The 12,074-nt window shown below is 46.4% G+C and overlaps 1 protein-coding gene across 1 annotated transcript in view; it reads left to right on the top strand.

The window, feature by feature from the left end:
* adarb2 (adenosine deaminase RNA specific B2 (inactive)) overlaps positions 1–12,074 on the top strand; it is a 675,592-nt gene that overhangs the window by 331,380 nt on the left and 332,138 nt on the right. The gene's annotated exons all lie outside the window — the stretch shown is intronic.

The raw sequence follows: 12,074 nt of genomic DNA, 5'->3' as shown, positions 1-12,074 counted from the left end.
CGACCCGAATCTTCACCCATTCCTTCTCTCCAGAGATGCTGCTGCCTGTCCCACTGAGTTACTCCAGCTTTTTATGTCTATATGTGTTCTTATTGTCAAAGTGAATAATTGTCCAAGTATAAATAATATCCTTCAGGGAATGAAAGATGTAATCCATGCCCAGTCTGGTGTATGTGTGAGGTTGCACAAATGAACATGGTCGAATGTATGTCACACATCCAATGACGTCCACCAGCCACTAAAGGCAACCAGTTCATGCGAACATTTGTACACCACATGAGCTACCTCCTCTCTTTCTTCGATCAGTGTAACCCTCTCTTTCCTTCTCACTCATACATGTGTCCATCCTCTGCAAACGTGTTCATACTATTAATTTCAACCACTGCTTGTAATGGTGAGACTATATTCACACTAGTCGAGGCATAGATGGTTTTCTTGAATTGCCTACTGGATTCCTTGGTGACTATCTTATCGTGATGAACTTCAGTTTTGCTCTTCCCCAAAGGTAGAAACAGTCCCTCTGCTAAAGCTTCCTCAAAGTCATTCATAACTTTTAACATCTATTTTTGATCTCCCCTCAGTCTTCTTTGCTCAAGGCTAAAGACCTAACGACCTTTTTAGTTTAGTTTAGAGATACATCGAGTAAACAGGCTCTTCTGCCCGCCAAGTCTGCGCCGACCAGTGATTCCTGCACATTAGCGCTATCTTACACACACTAGGGACAATTTACAATTATACCAAGCCGATTAACCTACAAACCTGTATGTCTTTGGATTGTGAGAGGAAAACGGAGATCCTGGTAAAAATCCACACAGGTCACGGGGAGAGAGTACAAACTCCACACAGGCAGCATCCGCAGTCAGGATCGAACCTGGGTCTCTGGCGCTGTAAGGCAGTAACTCTACCGCTGTGCCACCTTGCCGCACACCTCCACAGGTCAGTAATAATTGAGTATGAACAATAAATCAGAGGGCCTGGGTTTATAGTGAAGGGAGAACGGTTTATTAGCAACATGAGGGGCAACCTTTTTACGAACAAGGTGGTAGGTATATGGAACAAACTGCCGGAGGAGGTAGTTGAGCTATCTACAACCACAACGTTTAAAAAAAACATTTGGACAGGTACATAGACAGGCTGAGAAGGATATAGGCCAAATGCAGGCAAGTGGAACTCGTGTTAATGGGCATGTTGGTCGTCATGGGCAAGGAGGTACAAGGACCTACTTCCACATTGTGGGACTCTTTGCCTCTAATACTTGGGACGACAGATGGCACAATGGGCTAAGTGTTCGGCTGGCAACCGGAAGGTAGCCGGTTCGAATCCCGCTTGGAGTGCATACTGTCGTTGTGTCCTTGGGCAAGACACTTCACCCACCTTTGCCTGTGTGTGAATGTGTGTGAATGTGTGTGAGTGATTGGTGGTGGTCGGAGGGGCCGTAGGCGCAGATTGGCAGCCACGCTTCCATCAGTCTGCCCCAGGGCAGCTGTGGCTACAGAAGTAGCTTACCACCACCGAGTGTGACTGAGGAGTGAATGAATAATGCGATGTAAAGCGCCTTGAGTATTAGAAAGGCGCTATATAAATCCCATCCATTATTATTATTACATGGTCTAAACAATGGCCAGCAACATCTACAGTAGATCGTGTGAAAAACATGTTGAAAAAAGTGGGTATTTATTACCTATGCTCATTTCACCAAATTGAGGAAGCACATGAGTCAATGTCATCAATAGGTCTGCTGTCTCATAAACTCCATCACTGAAATAATTTTTTTGTAAAACTTGATATATTGCATTACTTGTTTAAAGTCTCTGCCATGGTGAGATTTGTGCTTGGCACTCCAATTTAATGGTTCGGGTCTCTGGACATTAGTTCAAGTAAATGAACCACCATGTTACTATTCCCACACGTCGTGCTTGATCCCAGACTGGTTTATCCTGCCAGATGGCCAGTTTGAACCATTATAGTTTCCTCCACTTTGTTTTCCAACTCACTCTATTAACGTCTTTGGTTACTTTTTATAACTAATTCTTAACCTTTAATTATTTGTATCCTTGGATCCAGATCCAAAATCTCTATGCTCTCACCTAAGTATCTCATTTAGATAATACCCTGATTTATACATAGATACATAGACGCATAGACAATAGGTACAGGAGTAGGCCAGATGGCCCTTCGAGCCAGCATCGCCATTCACTGTGATCATGGCTGATCATCCACAATCAGTATTCCGTTCCTTCCTTCTCCCCATATCCCTTGATTCCGCTAGCCTTAAGAGCTCTATCTAACGCTCTTTTGAAAGCATCCAGTGAATCAGCCTCCACTGCCTTCTGAGGCAGAGAATTCCACAAATTCACAACTCTCTGTGTGAAAAAGTTTTTCCTCATCTAAATGTCCTACCCCTTATTCTTAAACTGTGGCCCCTGATTCTGGACTCCCCCAACATCGGGAAAATGTTTCCTGCATCTAGCCTGTCCAATCCCTTAATAATTTTATATGTTTCTATAAGATCCCCTCGCATCCTTTTAAATTCCAGTGAATATAAGCCTAGTCGCTCCATTCTTTCATCATATGTCAGTCCCGCCATCCCGAGAATTTGGTTCTGAAAAAGAACCACCTGACGTTGGACTCTGGTTTATTTTTGTCAACCCTCCTGCTCTTTCTATATTCCTTTGTCCCTCTGTAACATCCTCTTATTATTTACACTACTGACTGTGCTTCCAACTTGATTTCATTTGCATGCTTGGATATACGATTTCTTTCACTTTCAATCAAACTGACGTGAACAAGCTGATAGACACAAAGTGCTGGAGTAACTCAGCAGGTCAGGCAGCATCTCTGGAGAAAAGGAAGAAGGTTTCCAATCCAAAGCATCACCTATTCCTTTTCTCCAAAGATGCTGCCTGACCCGCTGAGTTACTCCAGCATCTTGTGTCCATCTTTGGTATAAAACAGCATTTGCAGTTCCTTCTTACAGATGTTAACAATCTGTATCAGATGTCAGATATTGGTTTAGAGTAAGACAGTGCTTTAGAGTTTAGAGTTACAAAGCGGCAACAGGCCCTTCGGCTCACCATCTGCGCTGACCAGCGATCCCCTTACACTAACACTATCTTACACACTAGGGACAATTTTTTTTAACCAAAGCCAATTAACCTACTAACCTGTACATCTTTGGAGTGTGGGAGGAAACCGGAGCACCTGGAGGAAACCTACGCATGTCATGGGGAGAACGTGCAAACTTCGTACAGCCAGCACCCGTAGTCATGATTGAGTTGTGTGTGGCTGGTGCTGATAGTGTCGGAGATATGCTACAAAGCAAGATTCAGTTGACTCATCAGCACCTTCTGCATTAGGTTGCCATAGCTCAAAGAATACTGGGCAACATCAAATAGCCTTAGCTAGGGCAAGGCAGGTCTTTTCAGATTTTTCCTGGAAAAGTTGGACATTGTGTTGGCAACGTTTTCTCCTGCTTCCACACAGCCGGCTGGAGTGAGAAGCAAGGAGCCATCTGGTGTGAAGGAGAGTCGGCGAGGTTGAGAGGTACTGTAACAACATTTAAAAGTCATTTGGACAGGTACGGAAGGATTGAAACATCGAAACAGAAATATAGGTGCAGGAGTTGACCATTCGGCCCTTCGAGCCAGCACCGCCATTCAATATGATCATGGCTGATCATCTAAAATCAGTACCCCGTTCCTGCTTTTTCCCCATATCCCTTGATTCCTTTAGCCCTAAGAGCTATATCTAACTCTCTCTTGAAAACATCCTGTGAATTGGCCTCCACTGCCTTCCATGGCAGAGAATTCCACAGATTCACAACTCTCTGGGTGAAAAGGTTTTTACTTTCAGTCCTAAATGTCCTACCCCTTATTCTCAAACTGTGACCCCCTGGTTCTGGACTCCCCCAACATCGGGAACATTTTTCCTGCATCCAGCCTGTCCAATCCTTTGAGAATTTTATCTGCTTCTATAAGATGCCCTCTCATCCTTGTAAATTCCAGTGAACGCAAGCCCAGTCGACCCATTCTTTCATCATATGTCAGTCACGCCATCCCGGGTATTAACCTTGTGATATGTGCTGATATGGATATAGGCCAACTGTGGGCAGGTGAGACGAGAGCAGGTGGCACAACCTGAGACCGCCATGCGGTGCATCACGGAAGCCTTTTACCGCCACGCGGCGAATCATCTAGGACAACTCACACACCAGTCATTCTCTCTCCTCCTCTCTCCTGATGGGCAGGAGATACAAATGCTTGAAGGCATGTAGCTCAAGATTCAGCAACAGCAACTTCTCCACTGTTATTAAACTCTTGGTTTAGGTTTGTGGTGAGCTTGAGGTTTAGATTTATTATTGTCACGTGTACATCCAGCGATATGCTTTGTTTTGCATGCTATCCATACTGATCAGATACACCACACATAAATACAATCAAGTCAAACTCGTACAATAGATAGAGCAAAGGGGAAGATACAGAGTGCGGAATATAGTGCGCAGCTTGTAGCATACCAGTTCCTTAGTTGAATAGACCTCTCACAAGCAAAGAATGAATTCTCAATATTCCAATCGATCTTGTTGCGGCCATGTGCTATATCTTATCTGGATTTTCTCAGTAGCTGTAATGTTCTATTCTGCACTCTGTTTATTTTCTCTTTGCACTTCCTGCTGTTCTCCTCGTTTTTTATCTGCAATCTTGGATATACGATTTCCTTCACCTTCAACCAAACTGACATGTTCTCATGATTTGGAGAAACAAGGAACTACAGATGTTGGTTTCCCAAAAGGGGCATCTGAGGAAGTGTCCCGACCTGAAAAATCATCTACCCATGTCCTGCGGAAATACTGTCTGACCCATTGAGTTAATCCAGCACCGCAGCCCCGGCTCGCCCACTGCGGACCAGGGACTCGCTCACCGAGGACTGAGGACCCGCTCGATATGCCCAGCTCCCCCATTGTGGACTCCGAACTCGGCCCCGAGCCACCGGCTTCGACAGGACCTGCGCCACAGAGAGTGAAGAGGAGCCCGTGCCGTCGAGAGGGAAGAGGGCGGCCGGGAGCAACCGCCAAGACCACAGGGGAACTGTGAGCGTAGGGGGGCCATCGAGAGTGTAGGGGGACCGATGAGACTGTAGGGGGTGCTGCGCCGCCGAGAGTGAGGAGGAACACCGCGAGCAACCGCCAAGAGCATAGACGGACTGCCAAGCAAAGATTATAGAGGAGCAGGCAGAAGATGGGATTGTTTAGTGACCTTTTGTCACTTTGTCGGTGCCAGAAGCGTGGCGACACTTGTATGCTGCCTCGGTGAGGTCTGTTGCATAATTTTATCAGGTTGTAAGCAAAACAAAGCATTTCATTGTCCCTAGGTACACATGACAATAACATATCATTGAATCATTTACCTGGATAGCTCTGAAAGCAAAGATTGTCCACTGTATCTCAGTGCACATGACAATATTAAACCAATACCTATATCGCAGCAGCAGGTCAAACAGCATCCGTGGAGGCAAGAGAATAGTTGTGCTTTATGTTATGACCTTGCATCAGGACTGGGATTATACTTCAGTGGTAGAAGCAGTTCAGGCTGTGAAGGTCAGCTGCCAAAGCACAGGGAAATTTTCTTCATTTGAAAATTAATGAACTGTTAAATCAGCTTTAAACAAGGTCTTGTTTAACTTAGTGAAGCAACTCTGTACTTTAGCAAATATCTTGTTAAAGACCTGCATTTCCTGCACCTTCACTACAGTGGGCATTGACCTGATACAGTAACAGAAGCAAGGGGAAGGTAAAGCTTGTAATCTCAGAATCAGGATCCTGCACATGGAATGTGAGCCCATTAATCCAGTGATTTGCTGTCCTGGCAAACATCTTCAGTGACTGCTGCTGCATTGATTCCTAATTTTAAGTAAAAAATACACTTCTGAGGAATGTTTTTGTTTAATTTTAACCTGCAATGAACCCCATCCACGTTCGACCGTACGACCACCCCCCTTCCTCCTCCTCTCCTCCCTCTTTCCTTCTCCTGACACAGTGGCGCAGTGGTAGAGTTGCAGCCTTAAGCCCCTGTCCCACGTACGTGTCCTTGGCACGCTAATTACGCGACCACGTGGTTGCGTTGAGACGCGACGGTCCCGCGAAGGTCGCGCGCGATTTCATGCGCCCGCACAGCCGTCTGGAGCGCGTGACGTAATTTGAAGATGGACACAAAATGCAGGAGCAACTCAGCGGGACCCGCAGCATCTCTGGAGAGAAGCAATGGGTGATGTTTCGGGTCAAGACTCTTCTTCAGCCTGAAAGAAGGGTCTTGACCCGAAACGTCACCCATTGTTTCTCTCCAGAGATGCTGCCGGTCCCGCTGAGTTACTCCAGCATTTTGTGTCTATCTTCAATTTTCTTGGCCCCGCTCTGGGAGTAGAAGTGGGGGCGAGTCCGGACCACAACGGCCGTGGGCCCCAGGCCGAGTTCGGCAATCGTTTGCCTGCTTCTGCTGCTGTTGGAGGTGAGACGTTGCATCGCGCCAGGGTCTTGGGCCTGTCCAACTTTGGCCGTTAGTTCCGCGACAGGCCGTTGGCGCGCGAAGATTTCGTTCGCTACAAAAATTTCGGAGCCCCTCGCGATACTGCGCACAACTCCATGCCCATCCGCGCTTCTCAGTGGGACTGACCCCGCGCGGCCACACGATGCCCGTGCGTCTCAACGCGACGGCGAGGTAGCGTAATTTGCGTGCCAAGGACACGTAAGTGGGACAGGCCCTTTACTCTGACTATGGGTGCTGCCTGTAACAGAGTTTGTACATTCTCCCCGTGACCACGTGGGTTTTCCCTGAATGCTCCGGCTTCCTCCCACATTCCAAAGATGCACAGGTTTGTGGGTTAATTGACTTTTGTAAATGGTCCATGGTGTGTGGGACAGAATTAGTGCACTGGTGATCATGGTTAGCGTAGACTCCGTGGGCCGAAGGGCCTGTGTCCGTGCTGTATCTCTAAACAAAACTAAATTCAACCCACATTTCCGTAATTCTCATTTTAAATGTGTTGCTATTGATGTTGCATTTGGAAAATTTAAGCTTGGTACGGTACCACTCTGAGCAATCTGTCGAATGGATTAACAGGCATTAGTAAAAGTGCTTGTTAAAAGCCAGTAATGAGGGTCTGAGCTTGCATTACGGAGCTCCGCAGGCAAAACGAATATTGAGCATTTCACAAAAGCAAAATGCGATGGATTGAGCATTTTCACTTGGCATTAGTGAGTTTAACGAAGGCACAGATTTGGAATCGGCAGCACAGTCACCACACAAGTGAAAAATATGCAGCAGATATGTCACAGTGAGCAAGAGTAATAGGCGTGTGTGTCACAGGGTAGCAAGAGAGGGGACACTTTCCCCAATTGTTTTGTTAATTTGTTTTGCAAAGCTTGAAGCTTTTCTGCAGAACAAGGACTGGTATTTTACCATCGTTAATGCATTGCTGTTTCCCTGGGTCAGCTATTTTGTTGTTGTTACTAAAATAAGCAAGCAGAGTGTGTGTGCAGAAGGCAGGGAGGTGCCTGACTCTCAGTGAGAGCTACCCCGGGCATTGAGACTGCAGCATGGCACTCATATACCTTGGGCACGGAGGAAGAGCAGCACCTGAACCGGCCAGCATTCAGCGGGGAAGCTGTGACAAGTTGCGCCACCTGTCTTTGTGGACGTATTGGGCACACTTTGCCATCTGCCATGCCCTGATGGCAATATGTCAACGCCTGCCATACGGGCAGCTTTAAACCAACTCTGGGTGCCTCAGGAGTCAGCAGTTTTGCCTACTGGACGACAGGCCTATATTTTCTGGACAGTGAAAGGTTTTGTCAGACTGAAGGATTTGTCAGGCTAAAGACACCCGATGTTGCGCATCAGTCATTTGCTGTCTCGATTGTATGTGTTCATCTATGAAGGGACAGGTTTGGTTTAGTTTAGAGATACAGAATGGAAACAGGCCCATCGGCCCACTGTCATAGCTAAGCTGCTATCCCCGCACACTAGCACTATCCTGCTCACTCGGGACAATTTACAATTTTTACCGAAGCCAATTAACCTACAAACCTGGAGTGTGGGAGGAAACTGGTGCTCCAACAGAAAACCCTGATAATCGCAGAGAGAATGTACAAACTCTGTGCAGACAGCACCCGTACTCAGGATCAAACCTGGGTCTCTGGCGCTGTAAGGCAGCAACTCTACAGCTGTGTCACCGTGCCGCACGACACCGTTTGGTTACTACAATGGGTGAACAGAAACACTGATTTGGATGGTTGCAAAACCAGATAGCTACAGGTTACACCTATATATACCTTTAACCTCGCTCCGTCAGTACCATGGATAGTGTTTGTGGACTTCATAATATTCGAGGTAGTGTCTACGTTCATCAGCAAGGCAAGAAGCATTCGCAGGCATTCTCAGCTAAAAATGCTAATCGGACAATCCTTCCCAGCTTCCACCAGAGATCCCCGCCTGCACAGAAACCAACTTAGGCCTGTTTGATCTACTCCATTTGATGTTAAGAGCAGTAGTTCCCCGAGCAGGCTGCCTGTACCTTTTACCGGGGTTACGTCCGCACCCAGGTGTTATTAGAGAGGGACTACATGCTGGTCTACATTAAGGCAGCATTGACTGAGTGCGGCATCAAGATGCCATGGTCAATAAACATCAAAGAGAAAGCAATCAAATGGAGTCAATTCTTGCACAAAGGAAGATTGTTGTGGTTGTTGCAGGTAAATCATTGCAGAAGATTCTGAAGGCAGAATCCTCGGCCCAGCCACCTTTAGCTGTTTCATTAATGACTTTGTCCATGACAAGGTCAGATGTGTGAAGATTTGCTAATGACTTCATTCTAAGGTTCTTCAGGACTTCAAACACTGAAGAAATTGAATTGTTTCTAAAAACATGTTGCAATGTTGGATACCTTGAAGGTCCTGCACCAGGTTGGAGCTGGTGCAGATAATGTTTTTGCATTCATTTGAAAGGACGGTGATGTCTCTGGGCTGGGGCAGAAAACCCAGGGGGGCCAGAGGGGACACGTCCCCTCCATGTTTTGAGAGGTGGGGGACATCCCCCCCAAGTTTTTGTCATCTGGATTTTAAAACCCGGTGAAATCTCCGCTTTCTGCGAGACAGTCGGGGTGGGACTGATGATCGAGGGCGCCGATTGGATAAGAGAGACGTAGGTCAGCAGGCAATGGGGGCGGGACATGATTCAGCGCGATGATTGGAGGAGGGAGGAGTGGCACAGACCTGCGCCTCATCCGCAGCCAGGATGAACCCGGCCGTGTCTCCGGCGCTGTCCCGTCCCCTCCCGAGTACCCCCCCCCCTCCCCCCGCGGGTGGCCAGAGGTCGGCAGCAAAGATCCTCCGCTATAGGATCTTTGGTCGGGAATCAGACGGGCCAGCGCAGAGAAACAGCGCTAAACCCAGCTAACTCTGCCTGTCCCACCAGGTGAGCTTACAACCCTTCCTGGACTTGCGGGAAATATGGCCAGCGCGGAGAAGCAGCGCTGGTGTCCCATCAGTCCAGACAGGACTGTAGTTAACCCGGTGAGACAGGCAGAGTTGAGCTGCATTTAGCGTTGGATTGAGCCTCCGAAGCCTCGCGCGCGTGTGTGTGAGTGTGCGCATGCGCGCGTGGACGCCAAAAGATTGTGTCCCCCGTCCCCTCCATGTTTTGATAGCGAGTTCCGCTCTTGTCTCTGGGGTCCACGTATTGGAGCCACAAGGAAATGCAGATACTGGTTCACAGAAAAGATATAAAATGCTGAAGTAACTCAGCAGGTCAGGCAGCTTCTCTGGAGGACAGGGTAGATAATGTTTCGGTTCAGGACGCTTCTTCAGAATTGAGAACATTTGCCTTCAGCCTGAATGTGATGGTGCTGAGAAAGCTGGAAGAGAGGTGGGGGCAGCGTAAAGCCATGCGAGTAATTAGTGGAAACAAAGAACTGGAGGTGCTGGTTTACAAAAGAAACCACAGAGTGCTGGAGTAACTCAGCGAGTCAGGCAGCATCTCAGGAGAACATGGATGGACAATATTTCTGATCAAGACCCTTCTTCAAAATTGGGAACATTTGCCTTGTCAGCGATTTAATACACAAAACATGCATGATGTTGACTAAGAAAATTCTGTGAAATATGTTATTGTCAAATTAATGATAATATCACCAAATCCGGATATTGATGGTCTCTTTTTAGTTGTTATTCAGCCATTGCCACTTGTCTATTCTGCATGTTTCACATCTTTGACCTGAATCATTAACTCTGCTTCTCGTCCCTGAGTGTTGGGGTTACTGCTGAGTATTTCCAGTATATATTTTGTATTTATACCACATATATTTTACTTGCTGTTCTTGACTAGAATTCAGCACATCTGGTTCCATATGTTACCTATTTTCACTTTCATAGCATCACTGAGCAGAATGCCATTCATCCTCTTAGGCACATGCCAACCTAAAAATAACTTTAGGTTAATCCCACTTCATAGCTCTTTGTCGATAGCCCTGCCGATATGTTTTCAAGTGTAAATCAAGCCCTCCTAGATCTCTCACTCTGGTTATTAAGTCTTGTTTCATTTGTCCACTCTTAGGCACTCTAACCGCTCATATCTCTATTCCCAACCCTTGGGTACTTCTTGAACTTACTCTCTTCTCAGAGTCCCTGATCTGAGAGCAGCTTAAGTATGAATAAACAACTACACTTCTCTTAGCATCCTTCAAGGCACTCCTTATAAGTAGCATCTTTAACTGTTCCATTACACTCTCTCCAGACCAGCCTTCCTCTCAGTCTGATTGCTTGGCCATCCCACATGTATTTGGTTCACGATATAGCTAACAAGGGCCTGAGGCTTGGAGGTCAATCTCAATGCCTGTTTAGACACTTAAAAATGCCTGTCTTCTTCTTCTGGCATATGGCGTGCACTGCCTAAAGTTGTAGGACAACTTGTTCTATTTGTTCTTATGTGATTGAGCACACCGGGTTGATTGCATTAGTCTAAACAGGGTGGACAAACGTGAAGGTTGCAATCTTCCACCCCAAAAATGCCTGTATTTTTAAGCTTTGGTGACTGGCAGTAATGTGCAAAATAGTTCTGAATTTGTTTCAATAATACTTATGTAAGAGCACTTGAGATTCGTTGCTACATTAACAGTATGATGGAACCGCAAGTAATGCTGTTGCCATTTTTAAAGGGCAAAGTCTAATCAATCAAGCATCTCTGAACCAAAGGACCCTGCGCTTCTGGTAACAGCTAAATCATTTCCTGCACAAGGGAATTAAGTGGATGAGGGGGAACCTCATTGAAATAGCCAAATAGTGAAAGGCCTGGATGTGGAGAGGATGTTTCCACTAGTGGGAGATTCTAGGGCCAGACAGAATAAAAGGACTTACCTTAGAAAGAAGGTGAGGAGGAATTTATTTTGTCAGAGGGTGGAGAATTTGCAGAATTAATTGCCACAGAAGGCTGTAGAGGCCAAGGCTATGGATATTGTTAGATTGGAGATTGATAGATTATTGATTAGTATGGGTGCCATACGTTATGGGGAGAAGGCAGGAGATTGGGGTTGAGAGGGAAAGATAGATCAGCCATGATTGAATGGCAGGGTAGACCTGATGGTCTGAATGGTGTAATTCACCACCATCGGACTAAAGAAATTCTTCCTCATCTCCTTTCTAATGGTACATCCTTTTATTCTGAGGCTCTAACCTCTGGTCCTAGACTCTCCCACTAGTGGAAACATCCTCTCCACATCCACTTAATCTAGGCCTTTGAGTGGAAACCGGATGCTCAGGTTTCCTCCTGTATTCCAATTTTGTGCAGGTTTGTAGGTTAATTGACTTCTGTAAATTGTCCCTAATGTGTTGGATAGAACTAGTGTACTAGTCAGCGCGGACTCGGTGGGACGAAGGGGCTATTTCTATGCTGTATCTCTAAACTAAACTAAACTAAATCTCCTCTGCACTAATCTATGCTCTCTCTCTACAACCTTGATGTGTAATATCACTTGTTGCTGAGGCGACCCGTGGTCTTGTCAAACACATTTCATTGTACCGTTGACCCTGT

The sequence above is a fragment of the Amblyraja radiata genome, chromosome 2 (assembly GCF_010909765.2).
Source record: "Amblyraja radiata isolate CabotCenter1 chromosome 2, sAmbRad1.1.pri, whole genome shotgun sequence".
Classification (NCBI taxonomy): domain Eukaryota; kingdom Metazoa; phylum Chordata; class Chondrichthyes; order Rajiformes; family Rajidae; genus Amblyraja; species Amblyraja radiata.
This window is presented reverse-complemented; position numbering and strand designations above follow the sequence as displayed.